This window comes from Ambystoma mexicanum, chromosome 7p (genome assembly GCF_040938575.1).
Source record: "Ambystoma mexicanum isolate Mex_15411 chromosome 7p, UKY_AmexF1_1, whole genome shotgun sequence".
Taxonomy (NCBI): Eukaryota; Metazoa; Chordata; class Amphibia; order Caudata; family Ambystomatidae; genus Ambystoma; species Ambystoma mexicanum.
In genome coordinates, this window is record NC_090939.1 from 337355863 (window position 1) to 337380392 (window position 24530).

Consider the following 24530-nt stretch of genomic DNA (forward strand, 5'->3'; position numbering starts at 1 on the left):
TGTTTTATTTGTGGCCCCAATATCCAGAACCCCTTATTTGTGTTTAGATTTTTCGTGTAATCACTAGAGAGACCTCCTCAGGCTTGCATTTCAGAAACACCACATTTTCATTTTTAGTGTGCCACCATGGGCAATTTCTCTCTGTCTTATCTATGGCAGCGAGCTATCATGTGGTATTTTTCACTATCTTATTTACGGTAGTGAACTATGTCCCGGGCCTCCCTTTCTGCCGACTCATAGACCTCCGCAGACTACAACACACACAGTTAGTTATAATTACTCATACTGAATGGCATTGTGCACACAGCTGCAGCCAAATCTTATGTTAAAAATGACAATTGCTCTGTCTAAACATCTCCCCACATCATCAGCACTGTATTGGTAAATATAAAACACACCACCCGTCTGCTTTCAGATATTTTTGTGTATTATAAAAGTTGCGTTTAAACACAATCTCACTCTTTACAGAAATAAATGAAATAGCACAGTAACAGCATTATCTGTGATACACTGAAAAGAGAATGGCGGAGACAAGAATTCAATTTGCAACATTAAACACGTGGGTAAAGCACAGGAATCTCCTTTCCTACACTGACTGAATATTCTCGTACACACTCAGCCCCCACACCTCAGTGAGATAATTACCAGGCTTATTCAGCATGTAACTTCTTTGGCTGTTCGCCTTCTGGAGGGGTTCACCCAGCAAGGACAAGCATCTGCTGTCACTCGAACTGGGACTTGTTGACTGGAAAAGCCAGTCTCTGCAACCAAGTTGAATCTGCTTTAGGAATCAGGCATCCCGAGCTGTCAACCCCGTCCTTCTTCGAGCTGTGTCAAGATGTTTCTCCTTTCTTCCCCCAGATTCTGCAGCAAAGCACTAGTCACAGTCTCTAACATGATGCTTGATGTGACGTGCTCCAATCAGAATCAATCATGTTCTATCCTCCTACTTTTAACAATGGTTCTTCTTGTTCAATTGCAACTGTAACAAGCTTATTTCCTGCTTATTCGAAGTCTTTGCTTCCTGCAGTTACTGTGGACAGAGCACAGAAAGGCAAAGAAAAAAAAAAACTTGAATGTGTGTTTAAAACTGATTTTCAGAGTCTGCCTCTATTTGCAGTGAAGACACATTCTTTTATTAATGAGTTATAATTATTAGTCTTGTTAGTGAGATTAGTTTGTTAATAACCAAATGTGTCTCTTGCAACATAGGCATTTCAGGTGAGAAATGGTGTGCATTTTGAAGGTACAGATGTGTGCTTTTAACTGTGAAAAATGTATTTGCATTTTATATGTAAAAATCGTTTTTGACTGAATAACCTGCCCTTAGTTATATGTCCATGTTACACTGGCAACACATAGCTTGAAACAACTGCATCATAGCAATGCACCAAACCCATGCAGTGGCGCTGCATAAAAATGCTCAATAACACATGTCTTGCTGTAACACATTATATCAATGCACCAAACCCATGCAGTGGCGCTGCACTTCAAAAAAAAAAAAAATACATGCTATACATTGATCCTGCGCAGTGGTGCTGTACTCTTTGCTCCCAAAACACGCTAAACAATCCTACATACCCTATTTTTCCTATCGCGGTTATCTTAAATAACCTTGGTATTGTTTTAGGCTATCTTGGTAGCCTCGAACTTAAACCCGCTAGACCATATATGTTTTATTTCAGTTCCGGCTGGGTTTATTCGCCATTTCTTTTTGAAAATGTATTTCTCATGTTTTGCTCTGCGCGCCAAACCAGGTTTGGTTCCTTTGTTCACCGTCTTTTCACAGGCTTCAACGCAGAAGCCCTCCTTAAGCGCCTGTATGTCTGGGGGGTCAGGATGTGAGGGTGGGGTTTAGGACTCCCTGCACAAGGTCTCCTTGGAGACCAATGGCACACTCTGAACTGATTGGCTGTGGTGACTGTCCTGGCGGGACAGCCACCCTGCTGTGTGATTGACAGCCAGGCTGTGTGAATGGGGTAAAAATGCTTGAAAAGCAAGTCTCTGGCCCTGGACAGGCAGAGTCACTACTGGAACGAAAGAACAGATGAGGAGCTGATGGAAGAGGACCCCTATCACGACTGAACCGCCCGGTGAAGCCCTGCTGCAGGTCCGAATACTCGAACTCCAACGACAGAGAATATCCTCCAGGAATCTTCTTCCCCTGAGCTGGCGGGACCAACCAATTCACCCAAACTGCAAGCCAGGACTCCCTCCTCTGGTCGAATTCACTGTACAGAGCTACAGTGGGCTGGATAGCCAGGAAGGTCAGACCCTGCTTGGGTTTTAAGGAGTGCACCCTTTATTTGTTGCTTTGCTCTGCTGCTGGTTTCTTCCCTGGGCAGTGCAGGACCCTCCAGTCTTCCTACTTCATGTCAGTCCAACAGTCACGTCAGGAACCGTGAGCCTGCAGGAACTGCCAGGAACGTCCGCGTTAGCTACAGCTTCTTCTCCATTTAAAGGTACTGTGTAAATCTGGTTGTTCGTTTCGTTCAGCCGCAGTGAAAGTGTGCGAAATCTTTCTCCAATCCGCAGGTTTGTCCTTCCCTACTTAAACTAACTTTTCTGCCAACCAACTTCATCCGGAACTCTTGCCAAAGACTTAACCACAAACTATCCTGATCTGTCTGATCTTGAGCAAAAGACGTTTGTCCTATTGACTTTGGCCCTAAGCCCTTTTGATTTGATTCCATCAGTGTAGTTCCTCTTTCTAGATTGCCCTGCTTACTTACCTGTTGGTGCTGTTCAATTTCTGCATAACTTTGTCTTTCCCTCCCTTTTAAATTTGTGGAGTGCCATTTTGCTCCCACTTCATTTGTGAGCTTAACTTGTCTGGAACCTATTGGGAGTGGTGTGGTGTATTAAGAGTGTGATTTGTAAACTGTTTTACTTTAGTGAAATGTTATACAACTGGTGTGTTAATAAATGTATATTCTTTTACTCAGAAACCTTAAGTCAGTGTTTGTTTGAAACATAGTAACTGCTGTCCTTTGTGTAACTATTGATACTGCTCACTTGCTCTTGAGATAAGTCTGGCTACTCAGCCATCGCTACCACATTTACTGTGTAGTACAGGCTTGTACCAAAAGTGAATTTGTACTGTCACTTGTAGTCTTAATTGTGTGTGGTGTTCCCAAAGGGTACTGCATATATTTCTGCCTAACACAATGTTATGCAAGTAAGGTAGGAGGAGATGTGAGGAGGGGAGGGCGATGCCCTTAGCAGAATCAGCAGGCAAAGAAGATATGCAGGTGCAAGCAAGTAAAGTTATCCACCTGGTGGACCAAGAAGAATACATATTTATTTGTCAGAGATGGAAACACATAATTATTTATGTATTTATTGTATTATTGTTATGGCTGGAAATAAACCTTTCAATAGAATTTGCATGTTACAATGTTCAACAATTGTAATAGAGAAACATAACTTAATAACATAAAAGCAAAATAAAGAAATAATAATAAAATAAAACATATCACTACCAAAACAACTGTGGAGATAAGCCACTGCGTCATAGACTTCATAACAGCAATTAACATTTACACTCATATTTTGACAAGTGATGTTACATACATGAGTTCTTGTTTCTATTTAACAACGGAAGAGTGAACATGGCTTCTATGAGCATAGACATAGGTCATCAGTTGTCAGGTTTTAGGAGCATAACACATTTTGCAATGTCTACTTGTACCATTGGCAATTTAGAATGAAAAAGCTTGTTCCACAGATTTTCCGATGTCAGAATTCTGAAATGTTTAAAATATGGCGTCAACAACAGACTCTGCTGATGAACCAGTTTCGGACATTCAGTTAATAACTGCTGTAGAGTCTCATGTTGTTCTTGGATGCAGCAGAATCTACAAAAGTTCTCGCAATCATTAATTTGATGGTGTGCCAACATTTCTTTAGTTTTACACAAGTTTAGTTGATAAGACAGATAGATGTGTTGATATTTATGGCTTGGAAATGTGAGCAAATATGACTCAGTAGTAGGAAATCTCTTTTCTAGGATTCTCTTTGAATACTCAATACATTTTGCACCTTTCTAAGATGCATATCCAATCTGATTGCCATAATTTGAATTTGGCTTTAGTTGGATTCATAGTTACCAACTCTTGTGTGATTCTTGCTGCTTCCATTACAGAAATTATATGAGTCCTCCATTGCAAAGGAAAATTCAGATCAGAATGCAACATGTATTTTGATATTTTGGTCACCAGTAAATTGGAATCAGTTGCCATTAAAAACTTCCTGTACAAACTAAGAGTGTTCCATGAGTATGGGGCAAATAAGGATGGTAAATGTATTTCAAATATTACAATAGGCATATGCTCGCTGTTTCGAAGTCCCAAAACACACGTCCAAAAGAGGCCTTCTATTCTTGTCCAAAATGTACATTATGGTGTAGTTTAGTTTCTGATCCATGCAGAATACTTGCTGTTGCTTTTTGCATATAGAATCTAAGCTAGGCTGAGCAGGAGAATTTGCCAAACCTAGCTTGTTTTATCAATGCCTGGGAAGCCGCTGAACATGTTTTTGCTTTTATTTCCATTAGGTATGGCTGGTCTGCTACCTGATTGCTGATATTAATGCCAAGATATTTATATTGGTGTTTACCATCTAGTTTGCCTCCATTCGGGCACCATTGCAGACTCTGTGTCTTCCTCGATCTTTTCGGATTGCAGCATAACACTTTCGTTTTATCTACATTTATCTGCAATAGGTTGCTATCAGCATATTTCTCTAACACAGATAATAGCCTCTGAAGACCTCTCTGTGTCTTTGATAACAGAACAATGTCATCTGCATAGAGAAGCCATGTTTCCAAAGATATGCCTAGTATTGGGGAATCAGATGATACAGCTGCAAATATGTTTCCCATGTGGGCTATGAAAAAATTAAATAGCGTGGATGCCAATACGAATCCCTGTTTTACACCCCGATAGGTGTATATTTGAGGCCGATAATTGCTCTATCATGGTTAATCTTACTCGAGCAGAGGTGTTTACATAAAATTGAGTGACTGTCTGTAGGAGGGATTGTGAGCACGCTGCTCTAGCCAATTTAGATAGCAAACATGATCTATTTACAGAATCGAAAGCAGATTTAAAATCCACATATGCCAGGTATATGGGCTCTTTAGAACATTTAATCTTCTGTTGAATAGCTGTTATAATGGTCAGATTGACGGCCGTGCTAAGGCCCAGAATGAAGCCCATTTGGTGAGGATCATATAGCTTATTTTGAGTAATCCATTGAGTGATATCTCAAATGATGAGACTAGAAAACAGTTTACCAGGCACATCGAGCAGAGTAATGGGGTGATAGCTGCCTGGACATTGCCGATTACCCTTTTTAAATAATGGCACTAGCACTATGAGGCTGTGATTCAATTACCTCCAAATAGATTTGATTTAATATATGCGCCCAGGATTCACGATCGGCCTTAAGTATGAAATTAGATAGGCCATTCGGACCCGGTGCTCTAGATCTAGATAATTTGGATATGTAAAATACTATATCCTCGAGGTTAAAATCTAATGACTTCTCAGTCTTTGTCATAGCAATAACCGCCACAGCACTCTGATCTTTGGGGGCATAGAGATTGGTGAAATAATCAATCCAGGTCTGCTCAGATACCACATTTATATGAAATGAGGACTGCGGGGCATTGGTAGCAAGATTTAATAGGTGCCATATAGCTCCCGAGTTTTTGGTGGATAAAGCTTAAAACATCTTCTCACCATCTTGTTGGTACATATAAGACTTTCTGGATTTTATCCAGTTTTTATATTTCAGTTCCAGTTGTTTAACTTAAGCAAAGTGCTCCATTGGGGATTGATCTTTAAGGTACCTAATTTCACTGCGAAGAAGTGTTTTTGGCATTTAAGGTCACGATAAAATCCATGTTTATGCTTGAACATAGGTTTATTCATTCTAGGTTGCACCTCCGTGAAGAGTTGGAGGGGAGCTACATATCGGCCATTAGAGAGTATCACATCCACATTTTTAGGAGCTCTGTCTCTTATGCAAAGATAAAGATCATGTAATTGATCAGGTGTCCATTGTAAGCGATTTTGCCCATTAGACACAATCAATCCGGTGCTTGGGTGTTCATCCAACCGGGACAAATTAAGTAGATCCCATACCCATGACAATGTCAACTGCTCATGGTCACTGACATGCTGTTTGCGTACACTAAACTTGTGAGAACATGGTGCGATCTGTATATACATAATCAATAATGGCCTTTTGATTCAAATGGCACCAGGTAGGTTTAGCAGGGAATTCACTTTCTAACGCACCATTAAGCATCAGCAATTGTCTGTTATTTACAATGTTAGACCACCTAGTACGAGTAATCGTCTGATGTTGATTCTCATTAGACAGACAATGTATGTTTAGGTCACCCACAATAAAAGTTGCTGTTATTGAGGTATCAGAATCAATTAAATCAAGCACAAGTTCCATGTCCATGATGAAGGAATCAACAGATTTACTAGCATGATTGCAGTAAATATTTACTAGAGCTATTGAATGGGTATTGTATGAATTACGAACAAGCTGAGTATACTGATTAGGTTCCTCCCATCTGGTCATGCAGAGGCCAGATGAGATTCAGTTACTACTAGTAATCCCGCCATATGTCTTCCCTTGGCTTGCCGTATTGCTTGTATAGTAAAAATGTTAAAATGATCCCAGACAGATATCTCAGATAACCAAGTTTCTTGCAATGCTATGATGTCGGATAGGCCAAGAACAGACAGCTCATTGTTAATCAGGTGGCTAAAGCCTCTAGTATTCCAGCTAAGCAATTTGAATGTCTGGGCTTGAAACTTGTTTAATGGCTATGAGGTGGAAATAGATCATGGGTGCTCATTTTGTTTGTTAGACGATAGATTTGCTTCACAACGTGCATTAACTTGTTTTTGCATGATGGTTGATTTAGCATTTGACAGCTGATCTATGTGACTATCATTGCTCCAATACACCTGCTGATTTCACAGTTCACTGGTATTTTCTTGAAACGATTCATAAACAAGAGTGAATCCCAGATCAAAGAGGGATCGCCTAGCCTGCTAGATCAAATTTAACACTACGCCAGACTGAATCCATAGCCTAGCTACAGACAAATGATTCATGAAGAAACTCTACTTGATTTATGTCAGTTGATGACAGATCCTCTAGGCTCAGAATTTCTAAAAAAATATTCAATATGGATGTTCAATTAACATCATAAGTATCATATGGATGTGGCCTACATTGTATTATTAAAGTATTAATGTTGGTATTTGCTTGCTTTCGATTGTTAATTATCCTTATTTTCAGGTTGCAAAGATTGCACCTGCACTTGAGTTGACAGCTGCATAGTTTCAGTAGGTTAAGCATTCGAGGATTTTTGAGCAGGTGTGGAAGTTGAGAATTAGTGATGCACGGACTTCTCTATTTCTAATATTCTTTGCTCTAAGGTGGATAGTTTGCCCTCATGAGGGTGACTTTTGAGTGATTGGAGTTGTTCCCCACCTTGTATATTGCTCACATTTTGTGATGCTTTTCTTTTACGATCTTTTTGATTGTCAATCTCATTCAGCAGATCATCCAATGGCTCATGTGTAGCCAGAGTAGCCAACAATTGATTTTTGATCCTTTTGGAAGTTTTGTTGAGTCTAGAAATATTTGAATATTCTTTGTGAAAGCCGCACAAACATCTATTGCTCGTTTTTTTGGTTTCGTTAAGTTTTCTTATGAATTGTTTAGTCGCTGCCTGATTTGATAGAGTGGATGTCTTTATATTTTTAGTTTTCTTTTGCTGAGTAATAGGCAGCGAGGAGCTTGCTGGAGTCCCAATTGGGTTACAGAATATAGAAATATCCTCATTTGTTCTTAATTTTGCTTGACATGATTTTTTTGCCAGCAATTATTCTATTCTTTTTTAAAAGAGCTGCTGAGGCAGTCTCCACAGGGAGAGTTAAAGCACTTCTATTGCTCAAAAATGGGATCAGTTTCACTAAAGAGCCAGGATCATTCACAAGGCTTGAGACTGAAGGTGATGGATCATTCACGAGAGTCTGTCCTGCAATAGGAATAGACTAATTTGTTAGACACAGAGCTAACACTACTAAACCGGTATGACTCTGGGAATTACAGCCGCTAGCCGTCATCAAAAGGTCACAACCCTCCCGCACACGTGTACTATTTAGATGTTTCTGTACAGCACCATTTGTAGATATTATTTGCTTTCGCTGAGGGAATTCACTAAGTGAGCTCGTTATCAGCACACCATTAGTAGACAAATCAGAGCTTAGTTTTACCTTATGTTGCAATATGTTTTCAAATAACGTAGTTTGTGTATTAAGTTTAGTATTTAGTGTTTCATAGGGTTTCGAAAAGGAGGAAATGGCCAGATTCATAGCCGTTAACATTGTTTGTAGTAAAATGAGCGACGCAGCTCTAGAATTATGGAAAGAAGACAAAAGATCTGAAGGGGGCGCCTTCATGTCAGTATGCCGAGAAAACGATATGGATAACACAGAGGAGTTGTTTGAGATGTTAACAAACATTTCTGATGACTGCAATACATTGATATGGCGCTTAATATCCAAATGAGCTTCCGGGGTCACGGACAAGCTCCAAGTCGGTAAGGACATAAATGAAGGTGTGTGCACAGGTAAATGTGTGGGTGAGTTGATGAGATTTGATTTTTCAAACACTGAGACTAAATTTTTGTCTTAAATATGTGAATCTATGACTACTAGGTCTGTCGTAACTACCAAAGACGCGGCTGCAGTGTGTATCGCTGCCACAGTTTTAGAATTACAGGGCTGGATCTGCTCGGTGTCATGACTTACACTTACCACTGGTTCACACGATGTTAGTTCAGAGTTAGGTGTTACAGAAATAGATTCCATTGTGACATTACTAAGATATGAAAAAGATAGTATTTTATTTGGCTCTATGGTATCAGCTGTTACTTGGATATAAGATGCATCAACCTGCACATCATTAATGCATAGTTTAGTCACTTCAACTGGATAAAAACGTTGTATATCCACTGACATTGATTGAGCTCTTGCTCGTGTCAACAGAGCACTTTATAACGGAGTGCATTTCAACAGCTCAACCAGTTGTAATGTTTCCAATTTGGATGGCAAAATAAGCATAACACAATTTTTTTGTATTTGTGTTTTTATTGTTCTTTATATAGCACCTTTATCTAAAGCGCTTTACATAAGAGATCAACAATACATCAGAACGGTGGAGCAAAACATGGATCAGGTACAGGTAACGTATTGCATAGAAGATCAACAGTACATAAGAACAGTGGAGTAAAACATGTATCAGGTACAGGTAACATGGATTGCATAGGAGATCAACAGTACATAAGAACAGTGGAACAAAACATGGATCAGGTATAGGCTGTAACAATTAATCAGGGTACTGAAGCATGTGAGTTTTTAAGGAGGAATGGAATAGAGAGTAAGAAGTAATAGAGCGAAGGGACAGAGGGAGCAAGTTCCAGTGAAGAGGGGCGAGGAACTGAAAGGAGCAAAAACGGAATTGAGCGCAGAGAGGACGGGGAATGGTCAGTCTAAAGAGATCTGAGAAGCAGAGAGAACGAGAGGTGAGTAGAATGAAAGGAGGGATGCAAGATAGTCAGGGGCCAGTCCGTATAGAGATTTGAACACTAGCAAAGAAAGTTGTATTTAAGTTGAGAGTGGAAAGACAACCAACCAAGTGCGGCAAGAGAAGAAGAGATCAAATCATGATAAAAAAGCACAAAAAGTGAGCGAATGGTTAAATGATGGATAGCTTTAAGAGGAGCGAGGCGCGAGTGACCAAAGAAGGTGACCGAACAGTAGAAAAGTCGAGAGAAGATTAAAGATGAAATGAGAAGTTTTGAGGAACGGAAAGTAAGGAAAGGGCAGACTTTGCGAATGTTGTAGAGATGGAATCGGCAGGCACAGGATTTGGGGGAGATATGATGGGCAAAGAAAAGGTTAGAGTCAAAGTAGAGGCAGAGATTGCAGGCTGTAGGGGAGATGGATATGCTGGAAGGGGGAAAGGAGATGGATGGGGGAGGAGACTGTGGTGGGAGAGTGTTCGTGGAAAAGGATAAGACTTTGGTCTTACCGGCATTGAAAGTGAGAAAGTGGGAGAGGATTTGATAGCAGACAGGCAAGTTGAGAGAGTACAGTGAATGTCAGGTGAGAAAGAGGAGAACGAAAGAAAGAGCAGAGTGTCATCAATATGGAAGTGGTGAGATAGTCCAAAAGAGGAGATTATGCGGGCGAGGAAAGAGGTATATAAGGAGAATAGAAAGGGACCAATCATTGATCCTTGAGGAACACCGTGATTGAGGGGTAGAGGTAAAGAGGTGTTGCCACCCCAGGAGACAGCGAAAGTGCGATTGGATAGGTAAGAGGAGAACCACGATAGAACAGAGCCATGAAAGCCAAAGGAGGAGATAGAGTTCAGAAGCAGAGAGTGACTAACAGTGTCAAAAGCAGCAGCTAAGTCGAGAAGAATAAGGACATAGTATTGCTTAGAATAACATGCTGTGAGAAGAGAGTTAATTACACAAGTCAGGGCTGTTTCAGTGGTGCGACGGGGACGAAAGCCAGACTGAGTGAGAGGAAGAAGAGATAGACCAGAGATAAATGAGGAGATTTGAGAATAGACAAGACGCTCAGGGAGTTTAGATGGAAAGGGTAAGAGAGAAATAGAATAAAAGTTTGAGAAAAGAAGGAGGTTAGCAGTGTTTTTTTTTAAGATGGGAATGATGATGGCATGTTTGAAAGCAGAGGGGATAGATATTGAGGGAATAGGTAAGAAAGGGTACCAGCAACAGGTAGATTTTAGGGATGAGTGAGGAAGGAATGGGGTAAGTGGGGGTAGCGGTGGGGTAATCTTTGGCTGAGAGGAGAACCACCTCAGAGTCAGAGACAGCGGTGAAGCTAGAGATAGTGTTGGGAGGGTTAGGGGGTGGTGAAGGAGAGGGGTTATAAGAGGGTGATAGTAGAATTTCAATGCATAGAGGGAGAACTTTAGAAGAAAAGACATTTTCAACGACAGATGCTGATAAGGGTGAGTTAATTGAAGGATCAGGTAAAGGAGGTGAAAGAAGCCGGGTGAGTGCTTGAAAGAGACGTTGAGTGTGAGTAGATTGAGTGTGGAGGAGGTCAGAGAAATAAGTGTGTTTGGCAGAGTTGATACTGTGAAACTATACAAATAATGGTGCACTGTGTTACTGAGATGTATCTGAGAAACTACAGCAAACTTGCTATGCTATGGGACAAACAAACAAACCATAAAAAGAGACACAAAAAGAGACACAAAGTGAAACACAGAGAACCACAAAGAAACACACAAAATGGTTCAATTCCAAACACAATGCACTGTATTCATGCCTTGCGTTGAAAGACAAAATGACAGCAAATCACTACATAAGCAAGCAAATCAGAACTTCTCTAAACATAAGTGCAACTACCCCAGACCGTCCAGCTTCTCCTAGCAATGCTCTCAGATCAGCTGAGCCTAACCTATTGTATCTTCTAGCAATGCTCTCCCTAGCATTAGCACATAGAAAACCCCCTAAATATCATTTCCTTGTCCCCACACAGCCAGCTGTCTGTGCTCCTAATGAGACAGCTCCCTTTGCCTAACAAAACTGCTCTTCTAATCAGAGTCCTCGTTCATCCAAAAAACTCCCCTCTAATGTGAACAATCTCCTGCACCGCCTTTCACCGACCCACTAGAATGTGACAGCGAAGCCCCGACTGAAAAGACTGAGTGGGCAAGAGGGGCAGAGGGCTGATCTAAAAGTAATCTGGTCATTTCTATGGCTACATGTTGCAATACATACATTTCCACTAGCAAAGCATTTCTCTCCTAGAGACAGTATGTCTATCTACGTGAGTTCACTGAGACATCTACATAAGAACATGACTAACATATCATGTTTTTTGGCTCATAGCATCGAGACGTAGACAGCATATTCACAAACCCCAAAACAATCTTTCTCCTAGTCAGCTTTTCACCAAAAAGGCACATTCTCTCCTTCCTTCGCCTGCTCCTGCCAAGACAGGGCCATCTCTACTAGGCCAGAGAGCAGAGGCAGTTGTTATCATTCCATTCCTCACACTGTACATCAACAAATCTCTGCGCACAGCGAAACCCATTCAGAATGGAGAGAGAGACAGAGCAGCTTTCTGTCTAGCTCCTAGAAGAATTTTAAAACCACTATACTAATATGTCCAGTATACATAATTACATATAAATACATGGCTGTCAGCAAACTTGAAACCATTATAGCTAAAGCAAAATCTATTGTGTAAAATGTGGCTTATTTCTAGTGGAATGCATACATGAATAGATGGTCAATGGATGATATAATGGATGAATTACTCATATGATAACTACCACAGCAAGCATAAAATGTGGATTTACAATACAGTTGACATAGAGAGTATGATAGGAAAAGTAAGTGCATGATTGGCGGGAGAACAGAGTTTGAGTCAGCACCTTTCAAGGCGACAAAGAAAGTGCTGCATAGCACAGAGTTGGCGAGAAAGCCAGGGTTGGGCAAGTTTGCAAGTAGTTTGTAAAGGAGAACGAGGATAACGTTGTTTGAGGCTGGAAGCAAGAGATGAAGAAAGGGTGAAGGCAGCATCATCAGCAGAGAGAGTAGAAAAGTTTGCGATAGAAGGAATGGAGTTAATACAGGTATCGTAGAAGAGGGAGGGATTGAAATTGCCTAAGTCACGCCTGAAGAATTTACTGGAAGAGGAAGGACTAGAGATAGTAGATGTGAGTGGAAGCAGTGAGGTAGATAGTAAAGAGTGGTCGGATAAGTGGGAGGGGTAGGACGTGGGGAGAGCAGGTGTGAATCAAGAATGCTGAGGAAGGGAGAGGAGGAATGAGAAGAGGAGAGATGGAGGTTAAACTCTCCAAGCAGGACAAGTGGAGTAGGACTAGGGAGGATGTGAGCAAGGAGGTGGTTGATATCCTCATGATGTCCTCATAGAATGAGCCAAGGGGGCCAGGTGGGTGGTAAACAATAAGAAAGGATATGGCATTGGGAACAGAGAAGATCTTATTCAGGAACTCAAACCAGGAATATTCTGGTAAGGGGAATTATATAAGAAAAGTCAGAAATAAAATAAAACATTGATTTGTATCTTAATCTGCCATTTTACTTCCATATGCCTGAGAGGTGTCTTGAACACTGCATGTTCTTGCTTGTGGAGACATGCTCTACCTGTTGAGCTATTGGAATCCCTTCAAACAAGTAAGATATTTTTCATTATGAAATGGCTACCGAAGGTGTCATGAATGAAGGTCCTCACCCAAAATATCAATGACAAAGTATCATTGTTTCTCCTGCTGTTTTTGACTTTTGTTGAAATGAAAATAAGCATAAAACAATTTTTGTATATAAGAAAAGGCAGAACTACAATAAAACATTGACTTGTACCTCCATCTGCCATGTTACTTTCACATGCAGGGAGAAGTTGGCTATCACTCAGCTTACCCTCCACACTGAATCTGCTGGTTGCTTCCTCAACCATCAGTCTGGCTTTAGAGCATCCAAAGGCACGGAAACTGCTCTTCTGAAAATGTGTGAAGACCTGCTCTCAAATCTTGACACCAACACTCCCTCTGTCCTAATTCTTCTTCACCTTGCCTCTGCCTTTGACATGGTAAACCACAACATCCTGATAGCACGTCTCTGTGACACCCTGGGAATCACATAGCATAGTGATATAATATATAAAAGTGGTTTTGTTTAATAAATTTCATCCTTATCTTCTCTTACATTTTAGCAACACTCCTTCAAGAGAAGTCTTTCATCACAATCTCTGTCTGTCAAGGTCAAAACACAATACAACCTTATAGTCCGGTTCGTGAGCCTCTCCGGGGCCCGAGAAAAAAATTGAAGCAGCTGACCTTCACTGTGAACAAGCATAAATTCTTACTTTGCAACATTCTGTGTAAAGCCATCTGTGAGAAGTTAGTTTTTGCACGCCATGTTTGAATATTGTTTGCGTGATATTAAAAAAAGTTTGTTTAAGGGACGTTATGGTTCTAAGTACATCCGAAAGACCCCTGAAAATCGCAAGTTATGGTAAACTATGAAAAATAACTTTGATGTCCTGGGTGTTAGTGTTAGCAGTGCACGGTGGCGGCGCGAGTTATGGTTGCTTATCTTACCATAACTGCCGAATTTCAGGGGTTTTTCGGTTTTACTTTGAACCATAACGTCCCTTTAACAAAGTTTTTTCACTGAATTTCAGGACAGTGTCCTGATTGGCCAATCGTCTTGCGTGATGTTCGCGGACATGCAATGTGTTCGCTGATTGGACGGCATGGAGCGTGAAGCGTGTCAGATTTTCGGTAGCACCCGCCATCTTGGATTTGCGGTCGTCCGCGGACAGCGCGGTGAAACTTTGTTCAAAATTTGTATTTAGTAGAGTGTGTTGGTGTGTAGGGTGTATGAGATAGGATGAAAGTTGTGTTTTTTATGTGTTAGATGTTCTTTTTGTGTTCCATTTGTCTGCGGACATCACGGGTGTTCTGAAATGTTCTAAATAAACTGAATGGGGGGTGTTCTGAGGACTCAATATGTGTCTGTTTTGTTTGCAAGCAAACTGAAACTGTTCTAAGAACACTTGCAGTGTCCTGAAATGTTCGCAAATAAACAAAATGGGGGTGTCCTGAGGACGCTGTCCGTATTGTTCGTTGTCAAGTTGAATATGTTCTAAGAACACCCGCGGTGTCCTGAATTGTTCGCAAATTCACAAAATGGGGGTGTTCTGAAGTCGTTGTCGAACACTCGCTGTGTCCTGAAATGTTCGCAAATATGAATGGGGGTTGTGGCTGACAAGTTGAATGTGTTCTAAGAACACTTGCGGTGTCCTGAAATGTTCGCAAATAAACAAAATGGGGGTGTCCTGTGGACGCTGTCTGTATTGTTCTCTGTCAAGTTGAATGTGTTCTAAGAACACTCGCGGTGTCCTGAAATGTTCTCAAATAAACAAGATGGTGGTGTTCTGAAGACGGTTCTAAGAACACTTGCGGTGTCCGGGGAATGTTCATAGGGGGTGTCCTGAAGACGCGGCCCGTATTGTTCTGAGTCAAGTTGAATGTGTTCTAAGAACACTCGCGGTGTCCTGAAATGTTCGCAAATAAACAAAATGGGGGTGTTCTGAAGACGTTTCTAAGAACACTCCCGTTGTCCTGGAATGTTCGTAGGGGGTGTCCTGAAGGTGTAGACCGTATTGTTCGCTGGCAAGTTGAATGTGTTCTAAGAACACTCGCAGTGTCCTGAAATGTTCGCAAATAAACAAAATGGGGGTGTCCTGAGGACGCTGTCCGTATTGTTCTCTGTCAAGTTGAATGTGTTCTTAGAACACTCATGGTGTCCTGAAATGTTCGCAAATAAACAAAATGGGGGTGTTCTGAGGACACTGTTCGTATTGTTCGTTGTCAAGTTGAATGTGTTCTAAGAATACTCGCGGTGTCCTGGAATGTTCGTAGGGGGTGTCCTGAAGGCGTAGTCTGTATTGTTCGCTGGCGAGTTGAATGTGTTCTAAGAACACTCGCAGTGTCCTGAAATGTTTGCAAATAAACAAAATGGGGGTGTCCTGAGGACACTGTCCGTATTGTTCGTTGTCAAGTTGAAAGTGTTCTAAGAACTATCGCGTTGTTCTGAAATGTTCGTAGGGGGTGTCCTGAAAACGCTGTCCGTATTGTTCGCTGGCAAGTTGAAAGTGTTCTAAGAACACTCATACAGGGTAATTCATAGAATTCAGCGCACAAGTGGCGCACGCGGCTGGCGCACAGTGTGCGCACGCGAATCTGTGCCTCAGCCGCGTGCACAAAAATCTGTTTCCGCGCACAGCGTATTCATGGATTCCAGCTACCAAAACCAGCTGTGGCGCACAGTGGCGCAGCGACCCTGCAGCAGCGCCAGTTACGCCACCAAGAACGCCTCTCGCGCAGGGAAAAGCCATCAAAATCCCCAATCCAGCGCAAAGGGCTGCGCTAACCCTGTGTTAGGTGGAAACCTGTGCAGTTCCCTCGGGGACCACTGCAAAAGATTTAGGACTACAGGTGTTTGGCGGTGAACCCACTTGGTAGCAGTCTGTACCACACAGATTCACTTGGTAGCTGTGGCTGAGCAGTCAGACTTCCCTCAAGAAGAGTTGAGCAGTATGTGGAGTATACAAAATAGGGCAATTCTTCCCAGCAAGACAAGCAAACACGTAACGAGGCTTAGTGTAAAGATATTAAGGTATTTATTTATAACGAAACATCTATGGAAAACACTATGGCACTTTCACGGCAAACAAATCAAACACAATTACTCTACGAAGAAGAAATGATCAATCCCCATAGCAATATTTCGACAAGTCTAGGTTCTACCGGCACCACTTATTTTCAGACAGAGGTGTATACCTCAACCTAGATGGCACTCTAATATTAGTTAGGACGGGAGAGAAAAAGATAGGCAGGTTACAAAATCAACACAGTTCAATACTTCACGGGCAAAATGTACGGTAAGAAGGCAAGAACCACAATAGATCATAAAGTTCAGAGGCCAGGCCCACTCGGAGAGAGGCAAGGCGATATGTCCCAAAAAGTCTCTAGTGGAGATGCATTCAAGTCTTTGTAGCAAATTGTTATCGGCAGAGTGAACCAGTTCAGAACAATAAATGAGAAAAGCTTGGAGGCGACCCAACGGAAAGGAGAGGATTAAGACACCTCACTCGAACCGATCGAAAGGGAAGCCAGGCGGACACGGTACCTTGTTGTGGAGGGCAGCTCCGGCGGGGGCAGTTGTTCCTGGTGGTGGATGCACGTCGGGTCTTTGCCAAGAGTAGAGAGGTTCTCGTCGTCGAAGAAAAGTGAAGTCCGGTGCACCACCAGGGAAGAGACCAGCCGCGGAGTGCTCCGTCACAAGGCACCACCTTTTGGTCGCGGTACAGGGGTAGTGGCTATCCGGTTGCCGAGGTGCGCTGTGACCACTGCGTCCTGAGGTGAATAAAAAGTAAAGGGGACTGGTTGTTCCCACCAGTCAGGGGAAGAGACAATCCGGCAGGGAGATCTCCTCTGTCGTCAGGAAGTGGTGAGTCGGCTCAGCAGGGCTCCACCGGAGGTGTCGTCGTTGCAGGTCGGCTCAGCGTTACCCTCGTCAGATTCTTAGGTCCTGTGGTGACTTCTGAAGATCCAGTCACAAAAGCCCTGCTTTTATGCAGAAAACCCCCATTCATTCAGCCTAGCTGTCAATCAACACATGCTAAGTGGTGAGCGGGAAGGCTCACCACTTGGGCCAATCACTCCAGAGTGCGACCGGAGTTGGCAAGGCAACTCGGCCCAGGGTGCCTAAACCCCCTCCCACACCCCTGTGGTAACCCAGACAGAATGGCACCACTTTGGAGGGTCTCTGTATAGAGCCCGCCAAAAGTGGAACAAAGGGCTCAACCTTTGGTTTAGGAGTCACAGAGACGAACACAGACGCCATTTTAAAAACCGAGTTCTGGCAGAAAATACCATCCGATAAACTTATTTACGGTAAGTAGACCGGTGGTATGTTAGAGATTAACAAGGAAAAGTATCAATCTCCAACAATGGGACGAATCCCATAGGGTTAGGTTCGGGGTCGAACATACCAAGTAGTTTCCACTGCCACCAGCCAAAACTCGACGAGGGGGGACGGGACAGTGCCCCCTCGAGTAACAGATCCAGGAGTAATCGAATTACCCCTACTAGTACGTCCACAATAAGATGGTTTGTACTAGTTCTGTTAGTAAATTTAGGTCTAGTAAAGCCAATGGTGACTTTACATGCCCGGGGAGACAGTAGTCAGTCCCCGGGTATGGAGTCTATGGTGGAGGTCCGCTAGGATGCCCCAGTGCTACGGCACATAGGGTGCGGTGTAACACACATAGAAAAACATATGAGACCCTATGGAGTAAAAGACCCCATAGCCCATAGAACACATTGACATTCAAAGGAATTACACACATACATGTCCAAGAGTGGGAGAAAAGGAGTCTCACTCTTGGCAGGATGGAAAAAAACAAACTCCCGAAATCCAGCAAAGCTGCTGGGGGACTCACTAGGTTAGGAAATTCAGCCTAAACAGAGAATTCTCCCTAACACCCTGTACCAGCACAGCAAGCGGGCTACGTGTATCACTGGGGTGCGTGGGAAGTACCTCACGTCATTTCAGCTGGGTACGTGTATTTCAGGGGTGCACTGGAAGTTTCACATGCGATTCCATCAGGGTACGTGTACATCAGGGGTGCGCGGGAAGTTTCACACGTGAATTCAGCAGGGTACGTGTATATCAGGTGTGCGCGGGAAGTTCCACACGCGAATGTCCTGGGTACGTGTATTTCGGGGTGCGCGGGAAGTTTCACACGCGATATCAGCAGGGTACGTGTATTCCAGGGGTGCGCTGGAAGTTCCACACGCGAATGTCCTGGCTACGTGTATCTTGGGGTGCGCGGGAAGTTACACACGCGATATCAGCAGGGTACATGTATATCAGGGGTGCGCGGGAAGTTCCACACGCGAATGTCCTGGCTACGTGTATTTCGGGGTGCGCGGGAAGTTTCACACGCGATATCAGCAGGGTACCTGTATTCCACGGGTGCGCTGGAAGTTCCACACGCGAATGTCCTGCCTACGTGTATCTTGGGGTGCGCGGGAAGTTTCACACGCAATATCAGCAGGGTACGTGTATATCAGGGGTGCGCGGGAAGTTCCATACGCAAATGTCCTGGCTACGTGTATCTTGGGGTGCGCGGGAAGTTTCACATGCAACATCAGCAGGGTACGTGTATTTCAGGGGTTCCATGGAGTACTACACGTGAATTGGCCATGTGGGTCCTCCCAGGTGTTCGCTCCACAACATCCACGGCCCCTGCAGACAGCCCACACCACGGGGGACTAGCCTGCACCCCCACTCATCCCCCTGCACCCCCACCCACCAGCATTGTGGTGCACCCTCCACCAGGCCCCAACTCATGTTCCCCTGCACCCCCACCCCCAGCACTGTGGTGCACCCTCCACCAGGCACCCACTCATGTTCCCCTGCACCCCCATCCCCCAGCACTGTGGTGCACCCTCCACCAGGCACCCACTCATGTTTCCCTGCACCCCAACCCCCCAGCACTGTGGTGCACCCTCCACCAGGCACCCACTCATGTTCCCCTGCACCCCCACTCCCCAGCACTGTGGTCCACCCTCCACCAGGCCCCAACTCATGTCTCCCATCACCCCACCCCCCAGCACTGTGGTGCACCCTCCACCAGGCACCCACTCATGTTCCCCTGCACCCCCACCCCCAGCACTGTGGTGCACCCTCCACCAGGCTCACACTCATGTTCCCCTGCACCCCCACCCCCCAGCACTGTGGTGCACCCTCCACCAGGCTCCCACTCATGTTCCCCTGCACACACACCCCCAGCACTGTGGGGCACCTGCCAGCAGGCCCCCACTCATGTCCAACTCACTTTGCCCTGCACCCCCACCCCCCAGCACTGTGGTGCACCCTCCACCAGGCTCCCAATCATGTTCCCCTGCACCCCCCACCCCCCATCACTGTGGTGCACCCTCCACCAGGCCCCCACTCATGTCCAACTAATGTTCCCCTGCACCCCCACCCCCCAGCACTGTGGTGCACCCTCCACCAGGCTCCAACTCATGTCTCCCTGCACCCCCACCCCCCAGCACTGTGGTGCACCCTCCACCAGGCCCCAACCCATGATCCCCTGCACCCCCACCCCCCAGCACTGTGGTGCACCCTCCACCAGGCCCCCACTCATGTCCCCCTGCACCCCCACCCCCCAGCACTGTGGGGCACCCTCCACCAGGCACCCAGTCATGTTCCCCTGCACCCCCACCCCCCAGCACTGTGGTGCACCCTCCACCAGGCACCCACTCATGTTCCCCTGCACCCCCACCCCCCAGCACTGTGGTGCACCCTCCACCAGGCCCCAACTCATGTCTCCCTGCACCCCCACCCCCCAGCACTGTGGTGCACCCTCCACCAGGCCCCAACTCATGTTCCCCTGCACCCCCACCCCCCAGCACTGTGGTGCACCCTCCACCAGGCCCCCACTCATGTCCAACTCATGTTCCCCTGCACCCCCACCCCCCAGCACTGTGGTGCACCCTCCACCAGGCCCCAACTCATGTCTCCCTGCACCCCCACCCCCCAGCACTGTGGTGCACCCTCCACCAGGCCCCAACTCATGTTCCCCTGCACCCCCACCCCCCAGCACTATGGGGCACCTGCCAGCAGGCCCCAACTCATGTCCAACTCATGTTCCCCTGCACCCCCACCCCCCAGCATTGTGGTGCACCCTCCACCAGGCTCCCACTCATGTTCCCCTCCACCCCCACCCCCCAGCACTGTGGTGCACCCTCCACCAGGCACCCACTCATGTTCCCCTGCACCCCCACCCCCCAGCACTGTGGTGCACCCTCCACCAGGCACCCACTCATGTTCCCCTGCACCCCCACCCCCCAGCACTGTGGTGCACCCTCCACCAGGCCCCAACTCATGTCTCCCATCACCCCCACCCCCCAGCACTGTGGTGCACCCTCCACCAGGCACCCACTCATGTTCCCCTGCACCCCACCCCCCAGCACTGTGGTGCACCCCCCACCAGGCTCCCACTCATGTTCCCCTGCAGCCCCACCCCCCAGCACTGTGGTGCACCCTCCGCCATGCTCCCACTCATGTTCCCCTGCACCCCCACCCCCCAGCACTGTGGAGCAACTGCCAGCAGGCCTCCACTCATGTCCAACTCATGTTCCCCTGCACCCCCACCCCACTGCACTCTGGTGCACCCTCCACCAGGCTCCCACTCATGTTCCCCTGCACCCCCACCCCCCAGCACTGTGGTGCACCCTCCACCAGGCCCCCACTCATGTCCAACTCATGTTCCCTTGCACCCCCACCCCCCAGCACTGTGGTGCACCCTCCACCAGGCCCCAACCCATGTCTCCCTGCACCCCCACCCCCCAGCACTGTGGTGCACCCTCCACCAGGCCCCAACTCATGTCTCCCTGCACCCCCACCCCCCAGCACTGTGGTGCACCCTCCACCAGGCCCCCACTCATGTCCAACTCATGTCTCCCTGCACCCCCACCCCCCAGCACTGTGGTGCACCCTCCACCAGGCCCCAACTCATGTTCCCATGCACCCCCACCCCCCAGCACTGTGGTGCACCTGCCAGCAGGCCCCACTCATGTCCAACTCATGTTCCCCTGCACCCCCACCCCCCAGCACTGTGGTGCACCCTCCACCAGGCTCCCACTCATGTTCCCCTGCATGCCCACCCCCCAGCACTGTAGTGCACCCTCCACCAGGCCCCCACTCATGTCCAACTCATGTTCCCCTGCACCCCCACCCCCCTGCACTGTGGTGCACCCTCCACCAGGCCCCAACTCATGTTCCCCTGCACCCCCACCCCTCAGCACTGTGGGGCATGTGCCAGCAGGCCTCCACGCATGTCCAACTCATGTTCCCCTGCACCCCCACCCTCCAGCACTGTGGTGCACCCTCCACCAGGCACCCACTCATGTTCCCCTGCACCCCCACCCCCCAGCACTGTGGTGCACCCTCCACCAGGCCCCAACTCATGTCTCCCATCACCCCCACCCCCCAGCACCTTGGTGCACCCTCCACCAGGCACCCACTCATGTTCCCCTGCACCCCCACCCCCCAGCACTGTGGTGTACCCTCCACCAGATTCCCACTCATGTTCCCCTGCACCCCCACCCCCCAGCACTGTGGTGCACCCTCCACCAGGCTCCCACTCATGTTCCCCTGCACCCCCACCACCCAGCTTTGTGGGGCACCTGCCAGCAGGCCCCCACTCATGTCCAACTCATGTTCCCCTGCACCCCCACTACCCAGCACTGTGGTGCACCCTCCACCAGGCTCCCACTCATGTTCCCCTGCACCCCCACCCCCCAGCACTGTGGTGCACCCTCCACCAGGCCCCAACTCATGTTACCCAGCCAACATGTCATCACAATCTAGATCCCTGGTCCCTATGGTCAGCCTCCAAATGCAAAACACCCACCCGAGTATTGCATCCACCCACTTAGAAATGGCAACAACATGATAGAACACCAATTGCAAGTTTGGAAACGAACACATGTCCCTCACGTACACCCAATGGGTGTCAGTGAATCTCAAAACCCATATCATGATATGCATGAAACCAATGAGATGATACTACACATTGAAGTTTGATCAAAAAATATGTATTAAAGGAAACATAAATTGAATCAAAAATAAACAAACAGAAATGGGAATGCAAAAAAATAAAAAGAAGCATGTCCGTGAAAAAATGCAAAACCAAAAATCATAATCCAAAGGAATGGTGTCCAAAGTCAGTCCACAAAAGAAAATCAAAAGGAAAATTATAATTCAAAGCCATTGCTCCATGGGTAAATTGTAAAATAAAAAGAAAATCCAACAGTGAACTATGTACAGATGAACAAGCCAGGGTCCATGATCCCAACAAAAGAAATGAAACCTATCTAACAACACTACCTAATAAAAAAAAACTATATACAAAAATGTGGCCCATTGTCCAAAAGGTCCAAAAAAAAGGCAAAAACAAAGGAAACCTAACAATAACTACAGATCTATGTACAAGGACAGCGGGCTAGTCCGACGGCTCGCTTTTGGATGTCCCGGGCCAGGGCATCATCGAACTCCTGCTCAATGTACCGGTGGCGGTCCTCCTCCATGGCCCGAGGGTCCGCATGGCCGTCGACGTGTCCACCTCCAACCCCTGCGGATTGCCTCGAGGCACTCGGCCCGCCTCAGGGCCCTCCACATGGAGTTTTCCGCCCTGACCATCGTGAGCCGTGCCTCTTCCGCCCGCTGCCGCTCCGCATCTATGGCGTGGCCCAACCGCTGCCACACGGAAGACACTTTCTGTCCTGGGTCCTCCTGCCCTCCGGCTGATGCCTGCCCCTCCGATGTTGAAGGCCCCGAGTCTTCATGGCTCCCACCACGTTGCTGCTGCTGCTGTGCCTCTGCCCGTGCACTGCCTCCTGCTGCCTGCACATCCTCCGCTGGCTGGGGTGCAGTCGTTGATGTTACCACCCCTGCTGCATGTCCGACTCCCGACTGTGGCAGGGATGCCTCCTCCACCAGCCTGGCCGCACCGTCAGAGGCAGCTCCACAGGGCACCCAGGTGACTGATGGGTGGGAAGATGGCACGGAGGATGACTGGCGCATAGGGGGTTCAGTTGAGGAGGGGGTCGCAGCAAGCCCCATCAAACGGAGGAATCCGGCCTGGGTGACCTGTCCCAGTAGGCCGACGCGGTCAACGAGCCATTCAAGATGACGTGCAGTCTCCTCATGAAAAGACTTCAGGTCACCTCACATGGCCCGTTGACGCAACACCACACTAGTCAGGACAGGCTCAACCCGGACCCGGATAGCCACGTCCGCAGGCAGAGGAAGGCCAGTTGTCGTGAGCTCATCCCCTGCCTGAAAACTGGTCTGGACGTAGGCATCCCTGCTGGTGAAAGATGATGCAGGGACAGGATCAGGTACAGGATTGCACACAGGCACCTCCGCGGCGGCCTGTGCTGCCTCCTGTCCCTGGTCCTGCACTGCAGCACTAGCACCAGTGGAATCCCCACCTCCAGACCCCGTCTCTGTTGCTTGCATGGCCTCCTCCTCCACCAAACCCCCCACCAACCTGGATGACTCTGTGCCATCTTCCCCGTTGGGCCCTGTGGGGTCCCAGCTGCCCCTTCTGCTGCCAAGGAGTCCAACTCCAACCTCTGCCTCTTGGACCTCCCCCCGGCAGCTGCAGCCTGGGACGCGGCACCGGACTCCTCACTCCCCGACGAGATCACAATCTGGGAGGGGAGCCGGGCTTTGCATCTCCGGCTGGTGGTGGGATCCCCGCCGCTGTGCTCCACAGCACCTTCTCCCCCCTCTTCATCAGTTGACGCTGCAGACAGGGAGAAATAAAACACAGGCATCAGGGCACTGTACAATGGACACATACAAACATGACAGTTGTACATGAGTAGCATTGGCAAACCTCAGACATGCATCACAATCCCCAACACACATGTCATTTCAACTCGCACACATGAGCCATACCACAGCCATATCGCAACTGCCAGCACCATCCATACACCTACAACAGCATGAGCAGGCAAAGCTGAGCCAGACATCACATGCAACACAGGAAGTGCACTACACATGTACACACACCACCACACTTGCATGCATGTGTACACCTCTGCCAAGTGTCGCAGTGTTCAGATGGGCATCCATGTCACATCTGCCAATCAGGCTTCCACATCCTGCTCTCACATGCATCCATGTTGCATCACTGTTGCACCCTTGTCAAATACACACAAATGCACATGTACACAGTGCTGATACATGCAGCTGAAAACAACATACATGCGTGACATCACAAACATGTCCACTTACATACACATTCATCCAAACATGTGTGCCCACA